General features: G+C 46.0%; 1 protein-coding gene and 1 non-coding gene across 7 annotated transcripts in view; both read right to left on the reverse strand.

Moving 5' to 3' along the window:
- Positions 1-20,963, reverse strand: part of Mtres1 (mitochondrial transcription rescue factor 1) — a 48,367-nt gene that overhangs the window by 17,182 nt on the left and 10,222 nt on the right. Inside the window, exon 1 of one of the 6 annotated variants that reach the window (XM_052163049.1) lies at positions 525-592. The exons of 2 other annotated variants lie outside the window; for them this stretch is intronic. The gene's annotated coding sequence lies outside the window, so the exon portion shown is untranslated. Of the gene's footprint in view, positions 1-346; positions 496-524; positions 593-20,963 lie in introns of those variants that run through there. 3 more of the 6 variants (XM_052163048.1, XM_052163047.1, XM_052163045.1) reach the window with 3 other exon arrangements.
- On the reverse strand, positions 1,325-1,395 carry Trnag-gcc (transfer RNA glycine (anticodon GCC)). Its single transcript has one exon. It is a non-coding gene; the product is annotated as a tRNA-Gly (tRNA).

Here is a 20,963-nt window from a genome sequence, read left to right on the forward strand (position 1 = left end):
AGACTCTGGTAACGAAGGCTAAGACCGCCAGAAGAGCAGTGTTTAGGATACCAAGGCATAGCTGCCCTTGACCTGCACTATGCTGGGAGTAGATCCACAGTCCTCAGATTGTCACCGCTCGGTAAGACCCGGGCCTGGCCTCCAGCTGGCTAGGTCTACAGCTGTGAAATCCTTCCTTTCTGCGGACATCGGAAGCGGACTTGTAGACAAGATCGGGTTCCCCGGGATCCCTCCCATCCCGAACCTCTCCAGGTCCCCCAAGGTCAAAGGAAACTGGACACTCCCACACCGCCCAGCCCCGAGTCAGTGTGTCTGCAGCTAGCTGCACCCAAGCCCCGGGACGCACAGGCTGGGCCGGCGCAATACCCACGGTCCCGGGGTTCGAGAGGCGTCCCGAGGCAAGCCCAACTCTGCGGAACTGGACGCATCCGCAGCTGCAGCTGGAGCGCTGCAGGGCAGAAGCCAGCCCGGGGCGAATCCCCGGGCGAGGGGCCGAGCCGGCGGGCCAGTAGGGGCGCACTCACCTGCGCAATCCGCTGGTCCCTCCCCGGACCGCGCCGACCGCAGGCGGGAGCCACCTCCGCGCCTGCCCCGCCCCTTCCGCCCAAGCCCACGCAGCGAGAGTGGACCCCTCGGCGCGTCCGAGCACGGTGGCAGCGTCACAGCGACCCCTGCTGGACACGGCGCCTTGGATGACCACGCTGCTGAGGTCTGGGTGTGGGGAAGTGGGGTGTTGGGAGAAAGAGGGGATGTGGGAGGCCCCTACCGGGCCTGGCAGCCAGTTCCAAAAGAACTTGGTTTGTAAGCAAAGGTTCTTTTTCTTTTCTCTCGAATAGCCAAAGCCTTGGATATCTTAGTGAGCTGTAGATGTTGTCTCCAGAAAACTAACATCACAGAGTTTAGAATATAAGAGTTTAGTTCCTACCCCTGTAATTCCAACACTTGGTAGACAGTGGTAGGAAGAATGGGGGGGTTCAATGTTGGGGCTTTGTGTAAGCTCCACCCCACACCTACCTGGTAATAGCCAGGTATGCCCCGCCCCAGAGATCTGGCCCACTATAAGAAGGGCTACTTGCTCCTCCTCTCCCTCTTTGCTCACCGCTCTCCCACACGCTTACCTCTCTGCCCCTGGGGCTCTTCCCCCCCCCCTCCACGTGGTCATGGCCGGCCTCCACACTCTCTCTCTCTCTTTCTCTCTCCTCTCTCTCTCCCTCTCTCCCTCTCTACCACTAACTCCCATCCCCTATTCTGAATAAACTCTATTCTATACCATGTCCGTGTTCACTGACTCCTGCACCGAATCATCCTTTTACTCTTTCATTGGTGCATTGGCCGGGAATCGAACCCGGGCCTCCCGCGTGGCAGGCGAGAATTCTACCACTGAACCACCAATGCCCACGTGCCCATCAATTCTAGTACCCGATTCTTTTACAGTTCTACAGCTTCTCCCTATCACCCTGTCTTCCCTCTTCTACACTGCGTGGTCTCCCACAGCAGTCCATGACTGGTCTTACAGCCACGCACAGGCAGGTGAAGCAAGGTTGGGGGACCGGGTCCCACAGCCAAGCTGTCCACACTGACTTCCACGTTCCCGGATATCGGATTGCACTTCCTTAGCAAACACCATCGGCCCAATAAGGTAAGGTCTTTCAGTTGGCTGGGCGGTTTCTTAAGTTCAGAAGAGACCTGGCCAGTTTCCTTCTAGAGCTAGGTGCCGCTTGGCTAACACTCGTTTTACGACGCTCATAACCCCAGGTGTTTTTCCGTTCCAGAAGTAATCCTAACTCCCTCTCATTGGCTTCCAGCCGTTCTGAAAATCCTGGGACCCAGGTGGATTATCTTCTTCCGGCTTTTTGCCTCAGCTCCCAGATTTCCGCACGACGGTCCGGACTCTCTGGCTTAGCTGCCGTTTCATTGTTACACACTATCCGGGACGCCGGTAGTGGTATAACAATGCCCCCCCCCCCACACCTGATGGGTAATAGCGTCTTCGCCGGTACCCCCAGGAAGCCATCTTAGTTGCCTCCTGGAAAATCTCAAGTCTCTGAACTAATAAACCTCTACAATAAGGTCTGGACTCAATATAAACTAGATAATAATTCAAAATGGCCACCTAATGGCACCCTGATCCAATTGTTTTAAGGGATCTTAATACATACTATAAGCAATCCGGTAAATGGGACCAAATCCTATACATTTAAGCTTTTATCTATCTTTGGTCTAAGCCTTCTCTTTGCCCTGCCTGCTCCCCATCTGTGTTCCCACACCCTTAGCTCATTTGCTCCTATAGGCTGTGTGCTCAAGTTGATGTTAACAAGCCTAAATCTGCCTAGACATCACAATTTTATCCATTGCTGCCAGCTTTCTTTCTGTGATCCTAGCATCTTTACCAACCAAGACAATATACTTTCCTCTACCTATACAACCTGTCAAAGCTACTTAAGATTTCCATTCCTAGTCTCTCTTTAACTATTGCTCTCCTATCTTGCGCTCAATCTTGTCAGAAGTTTGTTATTAGATTTAAGACAGACAGAATTCCCAAAGGCCTGACAGCTTCTCCCAAGAGGTCTCAGAAGAAAGATGGACACCGCCACAGGATGCTGCCTGAAAGTGCAGTGGACAAAACTAGATACCTTGAGTCAAATGACTTAGCTAAACAAAGGTAAGCCATTTCTCATGTCATGGGTATCCATTCCACAGAGAAAAGCCGTGCATCTTCTGTGCTTGAAAGCCACACTGACAGCCAAAGTCACCATAGAGACCAAAGACCACAAAGAACTGCTGGCTACTGGAATCTGTCATTCTTTAATAATATGATTGCTAAGTTATTGTTTATTCCTCAGACTTCTGACTACATTGACAGCTAGACAGTTATCTCCTTACCTAAACTCTGTTTCCATTAAATGCTTCATATCTCCTCTCCTTGCTCTGTCACTTTCCCAACCTTCAATTCTATTTCTTCTGATCCACAAAGGCTCATCTTAAGGACTGTTCATGTGGTTAACTCATGTTATCTCTTTAATAAACTTGTTAGCTACAGGAAACCTACCCAAATCTACTGCTCATGGACCAAGTAGGCTCCATCCAGATAAGTACATCTGCCCAAGTTCCCACTTTACTACCTTTCCAAAGGGTGGGATTCCTCTGGGTTTCAATTGTACACCTTAAGAAAAATTTCCTTTCTCCCAAATGTACTTCGTCTTATTCCCTAACTATACTAATGTGTTCCAACATCTTGTCAAGTCCAGGCCCTTGCCATATCCAGGACAGCTCCAGAGAAGCAACCTTCAGATGCTCCAATCTCCTCTCAGCTTCTCCAGACGCAGACAGCTTCTACTGGACCTGTTCTCCTGACCTATCTTCAAATGGCTCTACAAACCCTGGACAGCAAGGAAGCAGCCAGTCCTCCTGGGACTGGACAATCACCCCCCATACCCCTTTCTCTAGGTTCTCCAGAGACACGCCGCCCCAATGTCAGCATGAAGCAGCCAGATCACAACAACGACCCTATTCCTGCTTCGCCGTATGCGCCGTCACTTCTTTTCTTTTTTCTTTTTTCTTTTTCTTTTATTAATAAACCAAACATTGGGGAATGTTGGGGCTTTGTGTAAGCTCCACCCCACACCTACCTGGTAATAGCCAGGTATGCCCCGCCCCAGAGATCTGGCCCACTATAAGAAGGGCTACTTGCTCCTCCTCTCCCTCTTTGCTCACCGCTCTCCCACACGCTTACCTCTCTGCCCCTGGGGCTCTTCCCCCCCCCCTCCACGTGGTCATGGCCGGCCTCCACACTCTCTCTCTCTCTTTCTCTCTCCTCTCTCTCTCCCTCTCTCCCTCTCTACCACTAACTCCCATCCCCTATTCTGAATAAACTCTATTCTATACCATGTCCGTGTTCACTGACTCCTGCACCGAATCATCCTTTTACTCTTTCATTCAAGGCTTTCCTTGGGTACATGACTAGAAAGTTTGAGGCCGCCGGGCGGTGGTGGCGCACGCCTGTAATCCCAGCACTTGGGAGGCAGAGGCAGGCGGATTTCTGAGTTCGAGGCCAGCCTGGTCTACAGAGTGAGTTCCAGGACAGCCAGGGCTATACAGAGAAACCTTGTCTTGAAAAAACAAAAAAACAAAAAACAAAAAACAAAAAAAGAAAAGAAAAGAAAGTTCGAGGCCTGGCTGAACTACAAAGAAATAAATACAAATGGGAATAAAATCAAGTCACTTGACCTGTCTTGGCTACGTAGCAAGTTTGAGGCCAGCATGAAACCCTGTCTCAATAAGTCAACCTCTGACCCCTTCCCCTGCTCCCCCGCCCCCCTCCCGCCCCCAAAGAACTAAGTCACACATTTTGTTCGGTTTTCTTGCCATGCAGGAAGTGATTGGACAGGGTCAGGAGTTTAGGAAAACATGGTTTAGTGGAACCATTGGGACCAGTGGAAACAAACCTTGGAAGTCAAATGGAATATAGCCCAGACACTAGAGGACAGTCAGTTTCACTAAAGGTTTTTGGTTTTGTTTTGCTTTTTTGGTAATTAATTTTATGTGTATGAGTGTTTTTGCCTGCATGTACCAAGTGCCTCTATGGCCAGGGAGTCCAGAAGAGGGCATTGGATCCTGGGACTGGAGTTACTGGTGGTTGCTAGCCACCATGTGGGGTCCTGGGAATAGAATCTGGCTCATCTGGAAGAGCAGCAGTGCCCTTCCCCCCTGGGCCATCTCTCCAGCCCCAGGTTTAGATATGTTTACACTAATGTTTGTTGAGGACATATGCTGTATTAAACGAGAAATCGCCTTGCTTTATTTTCTTCTTTTTCAGACGTTTCCCTTCCAAGTCTGTGAGTTCTGTTCCCCGCCTTTTCATTAATCCCTTCTCCTAGGTTCCCCAGGGGCTTTTTAGTTGTGTTTGTGTATGGGGAAAACACAATTACAAATTGTTTCAAGTGCTGAACCAATACATTCACATGGTTGACTTTGTGAGATTGGGAAGGATACACAGTTGCATTTACTTGTAGGTCAACACCTGCTGTCATGGTTGACCTGGGGAATTCAGGTCTTTAGTTTTGTCAGCAAAAGTCTTTACCCTCTGAGCCAGTTCACTGCCCCTTGGGAGAAATTAAAAAAAAAAAAAAAAAAAGATGGCAGGGTGTGGTAGCCTACATCTTTAATCCCAGCACTTGGGAGGCAGAGGCAAGCGGATCTCTGTGAGTTTAATACCAGCCCGGTCTAAAAAGCAAGTCTAGAACAGCTAAGGCTCCTTACACTGTCAAACAAAAGACAAAAAACAAACAAAACAAAACAAAAAAACAAACCAAACAACAAACAAAAATGTTATTTCTGTGTGTGTCTGTGGGTGTGTAGGTCAGAGGTCAGCTTATAGGAGTCAGTTCTCTCTACTATGTAGGCCCCAGGGATCAAACTTGCAGTTGTCAGGTCTGGTAGCAAGTGCCTTTACCTACTGAACTATCTCACTGGGTGCGGTCTTTTTTAAGATGACATACAGAGGGCCAGGAGAGATGGCTTGGTGGTTAAAAGTACTACTGGTTGTTCTTCCAGAGGACGTGGATTTGATTCCCAGCACACATATGGTGGTTTACACCATCTGTAGTCCCAGCTCCAGGAGACCAACCCCTTTTAATGTTTGAGGGCACCAAGCATGTGCACACACACACACACACACACAAGCAAAATAATATTTGAATACACATTTATTTTCTTTATTAATTCTTCAAGTATTGTAGAAAAACACTTGTTCATAACAACTAGTAATTTTGTAGAAAATGATGAGTGTTCCTAAGACCCACTGAGCTCTCTGCAAGAAATATGGCAGGCACCAGGCCCACAGAGTGATGTGGGACAAGGACGGGATTCTTTGTATGTCTGGTATTAAGGCCTAGGTAAGCTATTAAGGCCTAGATGGAATGTTCAGGCCTAGGTAACTGTTAGCTAGCTAGCCTGCCGTTTTGTGCTGTTACTGCTATTATAAGAAAACTTTCTTATATATGTTGTTTCTGCCGTTACTAGGAAACTTTCTAATGCCAAGATTGATTACTTATTCTGTTATGCTCTGTGCCCTTGGAAACCAATCGCAATAGCAGTCAGAACTGCTTATTACATAGTCAGAACCCACTATAATAAGCTTGGACCCAAACCAATCACCTGACAGCACTGCCTGCACCTGTGCATGAGCTTTTACGGTCTTTGCTTTTATAAGCTGGTCCTGGGATGGACTCCAACATAAGACAGACACCGGCACCAATATAAGAATCTTTTTGGAATAAGACTTCCATTTTGAGTGGGGGTTGAGTAAAGTTTATGTTCCCAAGACCTTCCTGGGACCTGACATCCTTCTTGGCAGAAGGAGACATGTATGTGGGCAACTGGCATCCTGGTTGGCAAGTGAAGGCATGAATATTAGACAAGGCAAGTCCCTGCTACAGTTGAAGACCCAACCAGTGGGCTCAGGATATGTTCCTAAGGAAATCCCTACCCCTAAATCCTGATTGGTGAAGTAACTTGGCATAGATGTTTGTAGATCTCAGGCTTAAAAAGCCCTAAAGAGTCTTGACTCAAGGTCACAGACAGCTTCTGAGTTTTACCTATGTCCCTCATCAATCAGTCTTGGGGTGTGGCATTCAGTAAATCATCCCTGCTTGACTGAGATTGATGTCTGAGTGGTTTGTGTGGTGACATCCAGGGAGAGCAGACTATGGCGGGAGACAAATGGGCATGGTGGGCAGAAACTGGTTTTTGTTTGTTTAATTTTTTGAGACAGTTTCTCTGTGTAGCCTTGGCTGTCTTGGATCTCCTTTTGTAGACCAGGCTGCCCTTAAGAGTCAGAGATCCACTTGCCTCTCTGTCTCCTCAGTGCTGGGTCTAAAGGTATGTTGCTACCACTGACTGTTCCAGAATAGCCAGGGCTACACAGAGAAACCCTGTCTTGAAAAACAAATTACCTCAACAAAAGAACTGATGGCATTGACTGTTATCCAAGAGAAAAGAGTACCAGGTCAACTCCATTTTCTCTTTATCTTGGTCTTTCTGCCATTTGTAGCCTTGGGCAGTTGATGTCCCCTTGGACTCTGCCATTGGTACCTCAGCCGTAGCGATGCTCCTGATGTTTGTCACCAGCTGGTACTTGGAAGAGAGAGGCATGGACAAGGGCTTGCCTGAGAAGTGTCAGTCACAAGTGGGGCCTCTGAGCCTCCAAGACATGGTGTTGGGCCCAGGGCCGAGCCACCCTTGTCTGAGGGCAGCCTGGATTGGCCTATACTCTACATCTAGAATTTGTCTTGTTACAAAGGTATTACCTCAGACCCTGGTGAGATCTTTGTTTCAAGAGTATTTGGCAAAAGATTAGCCATTAGGGTTTTTTTTTTTTTTTCTTCCCCATTACCTTCCCAGAACACCACATGGCCACTGCGATTTCTCCTTCCTATCCTTCCTCTTCCCTTTTGTGAGTGCATATGTCTGCAGATGCATACATATTAGTCAGTGTGGTATGTGTGTGTGGTGTATGTACATATGTGTGCAGGACTACACAGCTGTGCACATGTGCAGTGCTCAGAGGACGGTGCTGGCTCTCCTGTTTCCTCTCTCTCTTCCTTATCCCTCCGACACACAGACAGTGTCTCAATGAAGCTGGAGTTAGGTTGGGAGCTGACAGGCCCCTCCTAGGTCTCTTCCCACCCTCCCTGCCCCCACAGCACTGGGATTACATGCACACATAACCATGCCTAGGTTTTGACATGGGTTCTGGAGATTTGAACTGAGGTCTTCAAGTTTGCATAGCAAGTGTCTCCATCTGCTGAGCCAACCTCCCAGACTCCTTAGACTCCTTTTCCTCTCCCTCCCCTCCCTCCCCTCTCTCTCTAGGTACCAGGGATCAAGCCTTACACATGTGAGTCAAATGCTCTACCTATGAGCTACACTTCTATGCCTTCTACCCTTGTTTAAAAAATATATAAATTATATATATATATTTTATATACATATTTTTATATAAATATAATATATATAATATATATAATATTATATATATTATATATATATTAAAAATATATATAATTACAATAGGTGTATGGTATAGAAGGCAGGAGTATCACTAGTTTGAGGCCAGACAGGGAGACCCTGTCTCAAAGCGCAGAACCAAACAAGAATAACTTCATAAGCATTGCATTTTACCTGACTAGTATTTACTGCTGAAGAGTTTGGGGATGGTTTGTAGACTGTGGACTGTGGTAACCAGAATCTCTCTATTCCATTTAACCAGGACCAGGGATGTCCCCATAGACCTCGGTGTGTGGGGGAGTTGTTCCAAGGCTCATTAAGAACACTACCTCCTGCCTCAGGCCCCGGGGGCTTCTGGGAAGCTCTCATTAGTGCTTGCTTAAGTCATTGTGCATATGCAGGCACTTGCCAGGTCTGTGGGAATTGCTGTGCCAGCAGCGGTGGTGCCCCTGGCTTCTGCTCTGAGCCTTTCTGCCCCTGATGTGCTCACAGCGGATGCCATGTCAGGGAGAGGGCCCGAATTAATTTCCTGTCCTGTTTTGATAAAATTCCCCGACAAAAGCAATTTAAGGAACAAAGAGGTTATTTCGGAGCACAGTCCAAGGATACAGTCTGGTGTAGTCTGCTTTGTAAAACGAATTACTTCTTCTAGCTGGCCCATAGAAAGACACACAGTTCTGGTATTTTATTTACAAGTTGTAAGCCTAGACTGGGCAAGCTTTGAGCTCTTCTGACTTACGCCCCAGCCACGTGTCCCTTGTCACTAGCTGTTTCTCCTGGACACGTGCTCATGGTCATCTCCTCTCACGGTGGCCTTCTTTGTCTCCTTTTTTTTCCTCTCTCCTGAGACCCCTCACTCAATCCTCAAGTCCCGCCTTTCTCCCCCTACTGCCCAATCACTGGCTTTGGCCTTTATTAACCAATTAACTCTAAATTGGGAAGCCAGGTTTACAGAGCATCCCTTGGTGAGGATCTGCTTGTGGGGGTTGGGGGTGGCAGGCAACCAGATCTTAGGAGCCAGTATTTAGCATTTGAATGCACGGCAGCACCAGACCAACCCCCAACTCTGCTTTCAGTTGCAGTGATAAAACCTTTCCCAAAAGCTGGGGAAGAGAGGGAGCTGATTTCGGCTTACAGCCCATCAGCCAGTGCAGCGGAGGCAGGAGCCACAGCAGAGACAGGAAAGAAAGAGCACTGCTTACTTGTCTTCAGCTCCCTCAGATTTTTTTTTTTTTTTTGTATTTTCGAGACAGGGTTTCTCTGTGTAGCCCTGGCTGTCCTGGAACTCACTCTGTAGACCAGGCTGGCCTCGAACTCAGAAATCCACCTGCCTCTGCCTCCCAAGTGCTGGGATTAAAGGTGTGCGCCACCACCGCCTGGCGTTTTTTGTTTTTTTAAATTTTAATCATGTGTATATGGTGGGTATGTGTGTGTAAATGAACGCAGATTTCTTCAGAGGTCAAAGGCATCATAGCCCCCAAACACCCAATGTGGATGCTGTGAATTCAACTCTGGTACCCTGGAAGTCCAGTACATGTGGTTAACTGCTGAGCCTTCTCTCCAGACCCCCAGATACCTTTCTTATACATCTCAGGCCCACCAACCTAGGGATGGCATCATCCACAGTGGGCTGGGGCCTCCTATGTCAATTAGCAATTACCAAAAAAAAAAAAAAAAAAAAAAAAAAGTGCCCCACAGACATGCTACAAACCAGTCTGATGGAGGTGATGTTTGGTAGAGGTTCCCTCTTCCCTCGTGTGTCTAGTTGACAGCCAAGACTAGCTAGCCATCACACAGCCCCTCACGGTGGGTGTCTTAGTTACTGTTTGGTGCTGTGAAGAGACACTATGACCAAGGCAACTTATAAATGAAAGCATTTAACTGGGGACTTGCTTCCAGTTTTAGAGGGTGACTCCATGATCATCATGGTGGGGAACATGGCAGAAGGCAGAAGAAGCAGTAGCTCAGAGCTTACATCTTATCAGAAAGTTGGAGGCAGAGAGAGAGAGAGAGAGAGAGAGAAAGAGAGGGAGAGAGAGGGAGGGCGTGGCATGGGCCTTTGAAACCTTAAAGCCCACCCACCATGACACACCTCCCCCCAAAGGCCACACCTCCCCCCAAAGGCCACACCTCCTAATCCTTCCTAAACAGTTCTACCAATTAGGGACCAAGCATTCATATTCATAAGCCATGAGGGCCATTCTTACCCAAACTACCACAGTGGGGAAGTTGAGGCAGCTGATCACATTGTGCCTGTAGTCAGGAAAAAGAGAATAATGACTACTCCCGCTCAGTCCCCTTTCTCCCTTTTTCACAGTCTAGGATCCATCTCTACTGGAATGATGTCTCTCAGTGGCAAGCTGTTCCCACCTCGGTTAATCAAGATTACCCCCATAGGCAGGCCCAGATGCAAAATGCTCTAGTGATTCTAGATCTCATTGTACTGGCTGGTTTCGTGTGTCAACTTGACACAGGCTGGAGTTATCACAGAGAAAGGCGCTTCAGTTGGGGAAGTGCCTCCATGAGATCCAGCTGTGGGGCATTTTCTCAATTAGTGATCAAGTGGGGAGGGCCCCTTGTGGGTGGTGCCATCCCTGGGCTGGTGCTCTTGGGTTCTATAAGAGAGCAGGCTGAGCAAGCCAGGGGAGCAAGCCAGTAAGAAACATCCCTCCATGGCCTCTTCATCAGCTCCTGTTTCCTGCCCTGCTTGAGTTCCAGTCCTGACTTCCTTTAGTGATGAACAGCAGTGAGGAAGTGTAAGGTGAATAAACCTTTCCTCCCCAACTTGCTTCTTGGTCATGATGTTTGTGCAGGAATAGAAACCCTAAGATACTCATGAAATTGGCAATTGAGATTAACATGTGGTGGCTAATATAGCCCATTTGACAGGATCTAAAATTAAGGCAGCATAAGAAATGACAAGAAAACTATGGGATGTAGGAAGGGAAAGGAGCCCCTCACTCTAGATTCTAATTGTAGTCCCTCACCAGCTGAGAGCCAAGAATCTCAACAAAACTGGGCAGTGGTGGCACATGTCTTTAATCCCAGCACTTGGGAGGCAGAAGCAGGCAGATTTCTGAGTTTGAGGCCAGCCTGGTCTACACAGTGAGTTCCATGACAGCCAGGACTACACAGAGAAACCCTGTCTCAAGAAACCAAACCAAACCAAGCCACCACCACCAACAAAAACAACAACAACAAAAAACCAAAAAACCAAAAAACCAAAACCAAAACAAAAATCTCAACACAATTAACATTTTTTAATAAGATTTATTTATGGGCTAGAGAGATGGCTCAGTGATTAAGAGCACTGAGTATTCTTCCAGAGGTCCTGAGTTCAGTTCCCAGCAACCACATGGTGGCTCACAACCATCTGTAAAGGGAGCTGATGCCCTCTTCTGGTGTGTGGTACTCATATACATTAAATAAATAAATAAATAAATAAAAATTTTTTAAAAAGATAGTTGTGAGCCACCATGTGGTTGCTGGACAACCTGCAGGAAATTCAGCAGAAGAACCACTCTTTGTTTTTGTATACCATGAATCTGGGGTATCATTGTTCTGCGATTCTTGGACCCTAACACTATTGTAACAGGAGGAAGAAAAACTATGTGATAAAGACAGACTAAGGAAATCATGATCTTACTAAGATGTAGTGTTCCATGAAAGAATCTTTCATGGCCGGAGAGATGGTTCAGCAGTTAAGAGCACTGACTGCTCTTCCAGAGGACCCAGGTTCAATTCCCAGTACCTACATAGCAGCTCACAACTGTTTGTAACTCCAAGATCTGACACCCTCACACAGAGATATACATATAGGCAAAATACCAACCCACATAAAATAAAAATAATTATTAAAAAATAATCTTTCAGATTGAAGAGAAAGACAAACAAATCCATCAGACAGCAGGAAAGAGTTAACCAAGCTAGAATAAGAGGGATAGACAAGCTGCCAACAGCACAAAATGCACTGAAATAACAGCGATTTTAATAACTCGAATGTCAGTGATCTCAGCTCCCCAACCAGAAAACAGATGACTACTAGAAGGGATTAAAATGCAGGATCCTAAGAGGCAGACACTGCTTTAGAGAGGAAAAAAGTAAAAAAAAAAAGATATTCTAAGTAAATGGTACCAGGAAAAATAAAAGAGAAAACCAAACCAAACCAAACCAGCTACCACTGTTCAAATTTACATGACGAAATAGACATCAAGCCAAACGTACTTAGAAAAGATGAAGGTCTCTGTACTGACTAGATTATAATCCACGGGGCTGGAGTGATCGCTCAGTGGTTAAAGTACTGGCTGCTCCTTCAGAGGAGGCTGATTGGATTTTAAGAACGCTTATGGTGGTTCAATCCCAGGAGATCTAACGCCCTCTTCTGGCCTCTGTGAGTACTGCATGCACGTTGTTCACTGACCAACACTTATACAGATATAAATACACTTATATACATATAAATATACATAAAATAACAAATGATAAATATTAAAAAATTAAAAAAACCTACACACTATTGGATGATAAATGGCTGAAGAAATTAGGAAAGAGAATTAAAAATTCCTAAAATCAAGGCCGAGTGTGGCAGTACACACCTTTAGACATAGCGTTTAGAAGTCAGAAGCAGGAGGAGTTCTGTGAGTTTCAGGCCAGCCTGGTCTACAGAGTGAGTTCCAGGATAGTCAGGGCTACACAGTGATACTTTGCCTCACAAAACAAAACAAAACCTTAAAAATCAAAAGAAAATGGAAACACAGTACACCACAACAATGGAAGTGTCCTAAGAGGGACATCAGGGCTCTAAGTACCATGTTAAGAAACTGGGGGAGGAGGGTGGAGAGATGGCTCAGCGGTTGAGAGCACTGGCTGCTCTTCCGGAGGTCCTGAGTTCAAATCCCAGCAACCACGTGGCGGCCACAACCATCTGTGATGGGATCTGATGCCCTCTTCTGGCCTGGAGGTGTACGTGCAGGCAGAACACTCCTATACAGTAAATAAATAAATAAATCTTTAAAAAAAAAAGAGAGAGAGAAAGAAATGGGGGGGGGGGAGGGCTGGTTTAGTGGTTAAAAGCTAAACTTATTATTCTCAACTTATTATTCTCAAAGAGGACCCGGGTTTGGTTTCCTGCACCCACATGTGACTCACGAGCATCTGTGATTCTAGTTTCAGGGAATCCACCACTCTTCTGATCCCCATGGGCACTAGGTAACTATGTGGTCTACATACACACAGGTAAAATAATACAGAAAAGATAAAAACTGGGAGCCAAACAAATAAGTAAACCCCCCCCCCCCAAAAAAAAATCAGTGACATTTTAACTAAATAACTTAATAATATTCCTTAGGACCTTGGAAAAAGGATAATCCAAACTCAGAGCAGCAGGTAGAAAGGAATTATTACAATCAGGCAGAAATTAATGAAGTGGAAGTTTTATAAAAATACAAAGGCTCGCCGGGCGGTGGTGGCGCACGCCTGTAATCCCAGCACTCTGGGAGGCAGAGAGGCAGGTGGATTTCTGAGTTCGAGGCCAGCCTGGTCTACAGAGTGAGTTCCAGGACAGCCAGGGCTACACAGAGAAACCCTGTCTCGGAAAAAAAAAACAAATCCAAAACAAACAAACAAACAAACAAACAAACAAAAAAAACAAAGAATCAATGAAACAAAAAAAATTGATTCTTTGAAAAGATAAGTAAAATTGACAAACATTTTACAGAAACATCCAGAGATAAAGAAGACTTATGCTTATCTTGGGTGTGGTGGTGCACACCTGTGTTCAGCAGGCAGAGGCAGGCTGGTCTCCGAGTTCAAGGACAGCCTGGTCCATAGAGCAAGCTCCAGTAAAGCCGGGGCTATACAGAGAAACCTTGCCATTCATATGTATATATACATATATATGCGTGTATATATATATCTGCATGCATCTAATTAGGGGCTTGCTTATAGTTTCAGAGGGTTAGTGATCGTCATTGTGGGGAACAGACATGCGCGGTGGAGGAGCTGAGGGCTGTACATGCAGCGGGAAGACAGATACAGAAACAGAGACAAAAACAGAGACAGAGAGACCCCCGTGTCTCGCCTGACCTTTTGAGAAGGTAAAGTCTCCATGAACACATCTCCTCCACCATGGTTACGCCTATTTCAGCAAGGCCACACCTCCTAATCTTTCCATACATCCATTTACTGGGGACTAAATATGCAAATATATGATCCTATAGGGTCATTTTCATTCAAACCTTCACAGTACTAGAAAAACATCAGTGTCTGTGGCGCTGGTACCACGGGGTGCACACGTGTAAGTCAGAGGACAACCTTGTGGAGGTCCATTCTCATTCTCATTCTCATTCTCTTTTTCTTTTCTTTTTGTTTTTTGTTTTCTGCTTTTCGAGACAGGGTTTCTCTGTGTAGCCCTGGCTGTCCTGGAACTCACTCTGTAGACCAGGTTGGCCTCGAACTCAGAAATCCACCTGCCTCTGACTCCCGAGTGCTGGGATTAAAAGCGTGCGCCACCACCGCCCAACTCATTCTCTTTTTCTAACCTGGGGATTGAATTCAGATTACCAGGCTAGTGTGACAAGTGCTTTATACACGGAGCCATCTTTGAACACAACGTTTCTTTTTCACAGTGATTATTTTTCATCTGCAGTGAAGAGACACCATGACCAAGGTAAACTGTAAAAGAGCCTTTAATTTGGGGCTTATAGTTCAGAGAGTGAACCGATTGAAAAAATAACTTTTATTCACCTGCCGTAATTGTCGTCTTGGAGGCTTACTGCCTCCATCTGCTAACCTAGGCCTAGTCCTAGAATCTACTAGCTTCTGTACACTCTAATCTAGGCCTAGAGTGCTTTCAGCTCCTGAACTTACTGCTAAATAAACTCACCCTTCCTCCCTTCCTAGTTCTTTCTGCACTGGCTGGCTAGTCAACTCAGCTGCCTGGCTCCAAGCTGACTCCAAGCTGTCTGGCTCCAAGCTGACTGATTCAATCTGGTTTCTCTCTGAGCCTCTGACTTCTTGCTCTGCTTGGCCTCTCACTCTAGCAATCTGTTCTAGTCTTCTGGCTCCTTCTCATTCTCCGCACATCCTCTCTTCAACCTGTCTCTGTTAAACTCTCCTGGTAAAACTCCTCTCTTTCTCTTTATTTCTACATCACTCTCTCTTATAGCTTCCCTTTCCTCTTTCTTCTCATGAGAGTTGGGCGTATCCTATTCTGTCAAATCTTCCTCTGATTCGTCACTTTGTCTGCCACTCAATTAGACACCACTTTCAGACATGGCTGCTTCCTTCTACAAACTAAATTTAGCTTCGTTGTTGGGGATTAAATGTGTATACTAAAGGTATGTCTACATTCTGCCCAGAGAGATTAAGGGTGTGTGCTGGACTGGAGAGATGGCTCAACTGTTTGCTCTTCCGAAGGTCCTGAGTTCAAATCCTAGCAACCACACGGTGGTTCATAACCATCTGTAATGAGATCTGACGCCCTCTTCTGGTGTGTCTGAAGACAGCTACAGTGTACTCACATACAATAATAAATAAATCTTGGTGTCTGAGTGAGCAGGGCTGGAGTGAGCAGAGGTCTTGAGTTCAATTCCCAGCAACCACATGATGGCTCACACCCATCTGTACAGCTACAGTGTACTCATATACTTTAAATAAATAAATAAATAAATAAATAAATAAATCTTCTTTTAAAAAGGTGTGTGCTAAGGCTGAGCCACACCACAACTAGAAACAGGTTTTTGCAGTAAACAACACAATCTCAGGGTTCACAGTGTGATCAAATATCCTAAAACTGCCTATTAGCCTATTACCATCATGCCAGGGAATGTGACAACAGGCATGGGGCTGGAACAGTGCAGTAGCAGAGAATTTATATCTGGCCCACAAGTAGAGGGTGGCGGGGGCAGATGTGTGTGTGTAGAACTGGGAATGGCCTGAGACGTTTTTGTTTGATTTTGTTTTTTTAAGACAGGAACTTTCTGTATAGCTTTGGTTGTCCCAGAACTCATTCTGTAGATCAGGCTAGCCTCAGACTCACTGAGATCCTCCTGCTTTTCCTTCTGAGTGCTGGGATTAAAGGTGTGCACCGCCACCTGGCAACACAATTCGTCAAAGCCCACCTGCAGTAACACATCTCCTCCAACAAGGCTACCCTCAGCCCCAATCCTTCCAAAACAGTTCTACCAACTAAGGACTACGCATTCAAACATATTGGCCTTTGGGGGCATTGTCATTCAGACTGCTACAGGGGGATACTGGACGTAGAAAGATTTAATCAGGAATTGGAGAAGAACTGGGTAGCTGCAAGGGTCCATTAAAACTAAGGATAAGCAGGGCAGTGGTGGCACAGCCTTTAATCCCAGCACTTGGGAGGCAGAGGCAGGTAGATTTCTGAGTTCAAGGCCAGCCTGCTCTACAGAGTGAATTCCAGGACAGCCAGGGCTACACAGAGAAACCCTGTCTCGAAAACAAAACAAAGCAAAACAAAACAAAAGAAAACACCCTCCAAAAAAAAAAAATCTCCCCCCCAAAACCCAACAACAAAAAAACCTCACTAAGGACACATGGGAAAACTGTAAGGAAACATGAGGCTTGGTAAACCAATTAAAAGAAGAGCTTGAGCAGAGGCAGTCTGCATTGGTGGGCAAATTTGTCCCCAGAAGCCATAGGTGACTAAATGAAAATCCACAGGGGTGGAGAGATGGCTCAGTGGTTAAGAGCATCCACTGCATAGGACCTGAGTTTGGTTCCCAACATACATGTCAGGTTGCTCACAACCACCTGTAACACCCTGTTTTGGCTTCTGCAGGCACCTGCACTCCAGTGCACATACCCACATACAGATACACAAACATACACATAAGTAAAAAGAAATAGGGTTGGAGAGATGGCTCAGCGGTTAAGAACACTGACTGCTCTTCCAAAGGTCCTGAGTTCAAATCCCAGCAACCACATGGTGGCTCACAACCATCTGTAATGAGATCTGATGCCCTCCTCTGGTGTGTCTGAAGACAGCAACAGTGTACTTAGATATAACAATAAATAAATCTTTAAAAAAAAAAAGAAATATAAGGGGCTGGAGAGATGGCTCAGCGGTTAAGAGTACTTGCTGCTCTTCCGGAGGTCCTGAGTTCAATTCCCAGCAACCACATGGTGGCTCACAGCCATCAGTAATGGGATCCAATGCCCTCTTTTGGCATGGAAATAGAACACTCAAACATAAATGAATACAATAAAAAAAAAAGAATTATAATTGTTTTTAAAAAGAAAAGGGGGCTGGGGAGATGGCTCAGAGGTTAAGAGCACTGACTGCTCTTCCAGAGGTCCTGAGTTCAATTCCCGGCAACCACATGGTGGCTCACAACTGGCTGTAATGAGATTTGGTGCCCTCTTCTGGTCTACAGACATACATGCAGGCAGATTGCTATATAGATAATAAATAAATAAATAAATAAATAAATAAATAAATAAATAAATAAATAGAAAAGGAATCCTGATGTCCCGTGTGGGCTACCTCCTTGTGGGCTAGCCTCCGTCAGGGAGGCCGTTGTGGCCGTTGTGGTCTTTGTGGCTCCAAAACAACACAGACTCTGGCTCCTCCTCTCGGTGCCTTCCAGAACTAAATAGTAAGATGGTCACTGAGGACACTCATATTATTTTTCTCTCTATTATTTTGTTAAATACCATGACCAAAGGCAACCTAAGGGAGAAAAGGGTTTATTTCTATTACACATTGTCATCCATTAATGAAAGAAGTCAGGACAGGAGCTCAAAGAGCAGGAACCTGCTGAGCACTTAGGGATTTTTTTTTTTTTTGTTTGCTTCTGTTGTTTGTTTTTCAAGACCGGGCTTCTCTGTGTAACCCTGGCTGTCCTGGAACTCACTTTGTGGACTAGGCTGGGCTTGAATTCAGAGATCTGCCTGCCTCTGCTTCCTGAGTGCTGGGGTTAAAGGTGTGCGTGATCACGGCCTGGTGACTACCCAAGTATGAAATACATAACCTTAGCTTTCAGTTCCCAGTCCATCTTTACACACACACAGACAGTCTCTAAAGTGTTCATTTATCACACGTGCTTACGCCACAGTGCACAGGTGGCGGTCAGAGGACAGTCTTAGGAGAGTTGGTTTTCTCCTTTTACCATGTGGATTGGGGAGATCCAACTCAGGTTACCAGATTTGGCAGCAAGCCCCTGTCACTAGCCCCTAAACACATATTTTTTTCAATGTTAGAAATCTGGGTCTTATACATGGGACATCTGTCTGTCTGTCTGTCTGTCTAGGGTCTCTCTATAATCCTGCCTGTCCTGGAACTCATTGTGTTTACCAGGCTGGCCTTGAACTCACAGAGATCCACCTGCCCCTGTCTCCCTAGTGCTGGGATTAAAGGCACGCGCCACTGTGCGCAGCAGTTTATTTTATGTGCCTGGGTGTTTTGCCTGCACGTATGTTTATGTAGCACCTGTGTGCCTAGTGCCTGAGGAGGTCAGAAGAGGGCGCTAGAGCTCCTGGGACTGGAGTTGCAGATGACTGTGAGCCACACGGGGGTGCTGGGAATTGAACCTGGTTCCTCTTCAAGAGCAACAAGTGCATTTGACTGCCGAGCCATCGCTCCAGCCCTAGTCACAGGAAATATTTTGGAAAAAAAATGCATAGCGATAGGAGCCAGAGAGATGTCTCAGTGGTTGAGGGCACTTGCCACCAAGCTTGACGACCTCAGTTCAATCTCTGGAACCCAAGGGGTACAAGAAGAGAACTGATGCCGGGCGGTGGTGGTGCACGCCTGTAATCCCAGCACTCTGGGAGGCAGAGGCAGGCGGATTTCTGAGTTTGAGGCCAGCTTGGACTACAGAGTGAGCTCCAGGACAGCCAGGACCACATAGAGAAACCCTGTCTCAAAAAAAACCAAATCCAAAAAACCAAACAAAAAAAGAGAAGAGAACTGATTATTGAAAGTTGTCCTTTGACCTTCACATGTGCAGCACGGCATATTAAGCTCTGGGCCAGCCTGGGCTACATAGGAAAACCCTGTCTAAAAAAAGCAAGTGTTATTACTAGTTACTTCTAGTTAGTGGGCTAGAACTGAGAGGTTAGACAATGCTGGAAGCTAAACCTAGGCCCTGGTACTTACTAAGCAAGTGCTCTACTTCTCTTGCGAGCTGTATCCCCAGCCTGTACACACACACACACACACACACACACACACAGAGACACACACACACACACACACAGATGCATATATATGTATTTTTTTTTTTTTTTGCTTTGTTTTGAAACAGTCTGTCTTAGGGTTTTACTGCTATGAAGAGACACCAAGACCAAGACAACTCTTTTTTTTTTTCACTTAACAGCCAGTTTTAACCACACAGTTGACACAGAGAAAATAACAAAATGTATTTTTTTCCCAGTGGCAAATTAATTTAGGCTTGAATCTCCTCCCATAGCTCTATTCTCTTCTTATTCTTTTTTTCCTTTTTCTTTTTCTTGTATGAAGATCGGCGGAATTCATTTTTGTTCTTGAGAGTAGCATTTCTCCAGTCTCACTGAATTAAAATAAAAAGCATGAACTGTTTCTTTCACAGCCTGCGCTGACAGTGTTTCTTTTTAAATGATGTATCTTGTTCTGTAGTGTCTGTCCACGCGCCTGTAGAAATCTCTCCAGGATGACCCCAGCCATTGACGAGCACGTATAGTCCACCTCATTGGCCAGCTTCTAGAGCACAGGGGCTGCTCCGTCTCCCCACACCATTCAGCTGCCTCTGGTACTTACTTTCAGTCGCCTCTGGAGTGGGGTGTTTGCCATGTGTTCTTTCGATATGTTTCTGGCACTCCTGGGAGAAGACAGGTGCTCAGCGGAGTGGCCTGCAGTTGGCTGGGGCCTTCCACTTCAGCATTTCCAGGCTCTGCCTAGTGGGCGGCACGGATGCTAGGCCCTGGGCTATCTCTTTGTACTGGGCTTTGGTTACTATCACATTGGGCCCAAGGAAAAACCACCCTTGGGCTTGTGCAGGCGTGGTGCCCGGAGGCTAGGGAAGGGCAGAGTGTGGTATGTATGACCCTGGGCCAAGGCAGCGCTTATAAGGACATTTAATTGGGGCTGGCTTACAGGTTCAGCGGTTCAGTCCATTATCATCAAGGCAGGAGCGTGGCAGCATCCAGGCAGGCGTGGTGCAGGAGGAGCTGAGAGTTCTACATCTTCAGCTGAAGGCTGTTAGGAGGCTGCATCCAGACAGCTAGGATGAGGGTTTTAAAGTCCACACCCACAGTGGCACATCTACTCCAAGAAGGCCACACCTCCAAATAGTACCACCCCCTGGGCCAAGCATATTCAAACCACCACACAGTGTCACTATGTAGCTTTGGCTGGTCTGAAACTTACTTTGTAGACAAGGTTGGCCTTGAACTCAAGAAGATCTACCTGCCTCTGCCTCCAGAGTGATGTCATTAAAGGTGTGAGTCACCTTAATAATATTCTTATATCTATCTATCTATCTATCTATCTATCTATCTATCTATCTATCTAAAATTGATGATATATATATTAATTTTAAAATAATTTTAAAAAATCCCTGCATGGATGTTTTGCCTGCATTTAATTCTGTGCACCATTTGCATTCCTGGTGCAAGTGGACTCCAGCCACTAGAGGGCACTGGATCCCCTGGAACTGGACTTACAGAAGGTTCTGAGTCACCAGGATTTGAACCCAGGTCCTCTGGAAGAGCACCCAATGTTCTTACTGCTGAGCTCTCTCTCCAAGCTCTGTATTACTTTTACCTGCAAAGAAATGTATAAATGAATATTGGGAAGAACCTTTATTTTCTAAATCAGAGCTCTGTTATTGGAGGCACCTTCTTCAGCAGAGATAATTAAGTCCTTCTGGTCCTATGTTAATGGCTCAGAAGAACAAAAGGCGATTTCCTTAGAGTGTCATGGTAACGCTGTATAGAACCAGATGTAA

Source organism: Apodemus sylvaticus, chromosome 19, assembly GCF_947179515.1.
Source record: "Apodemus sylvaticus chromosome 19, mApoSyl1.1, whole genome shotgun sequence".
In the NCBI taxonomy this organism is placed as follows: domain Eukaryota; kingdom Metazoa; phylum Chordata; class Mammalia; order Rodentia; family Muridae; genus Apodemus; species Apodemus sylvaticus.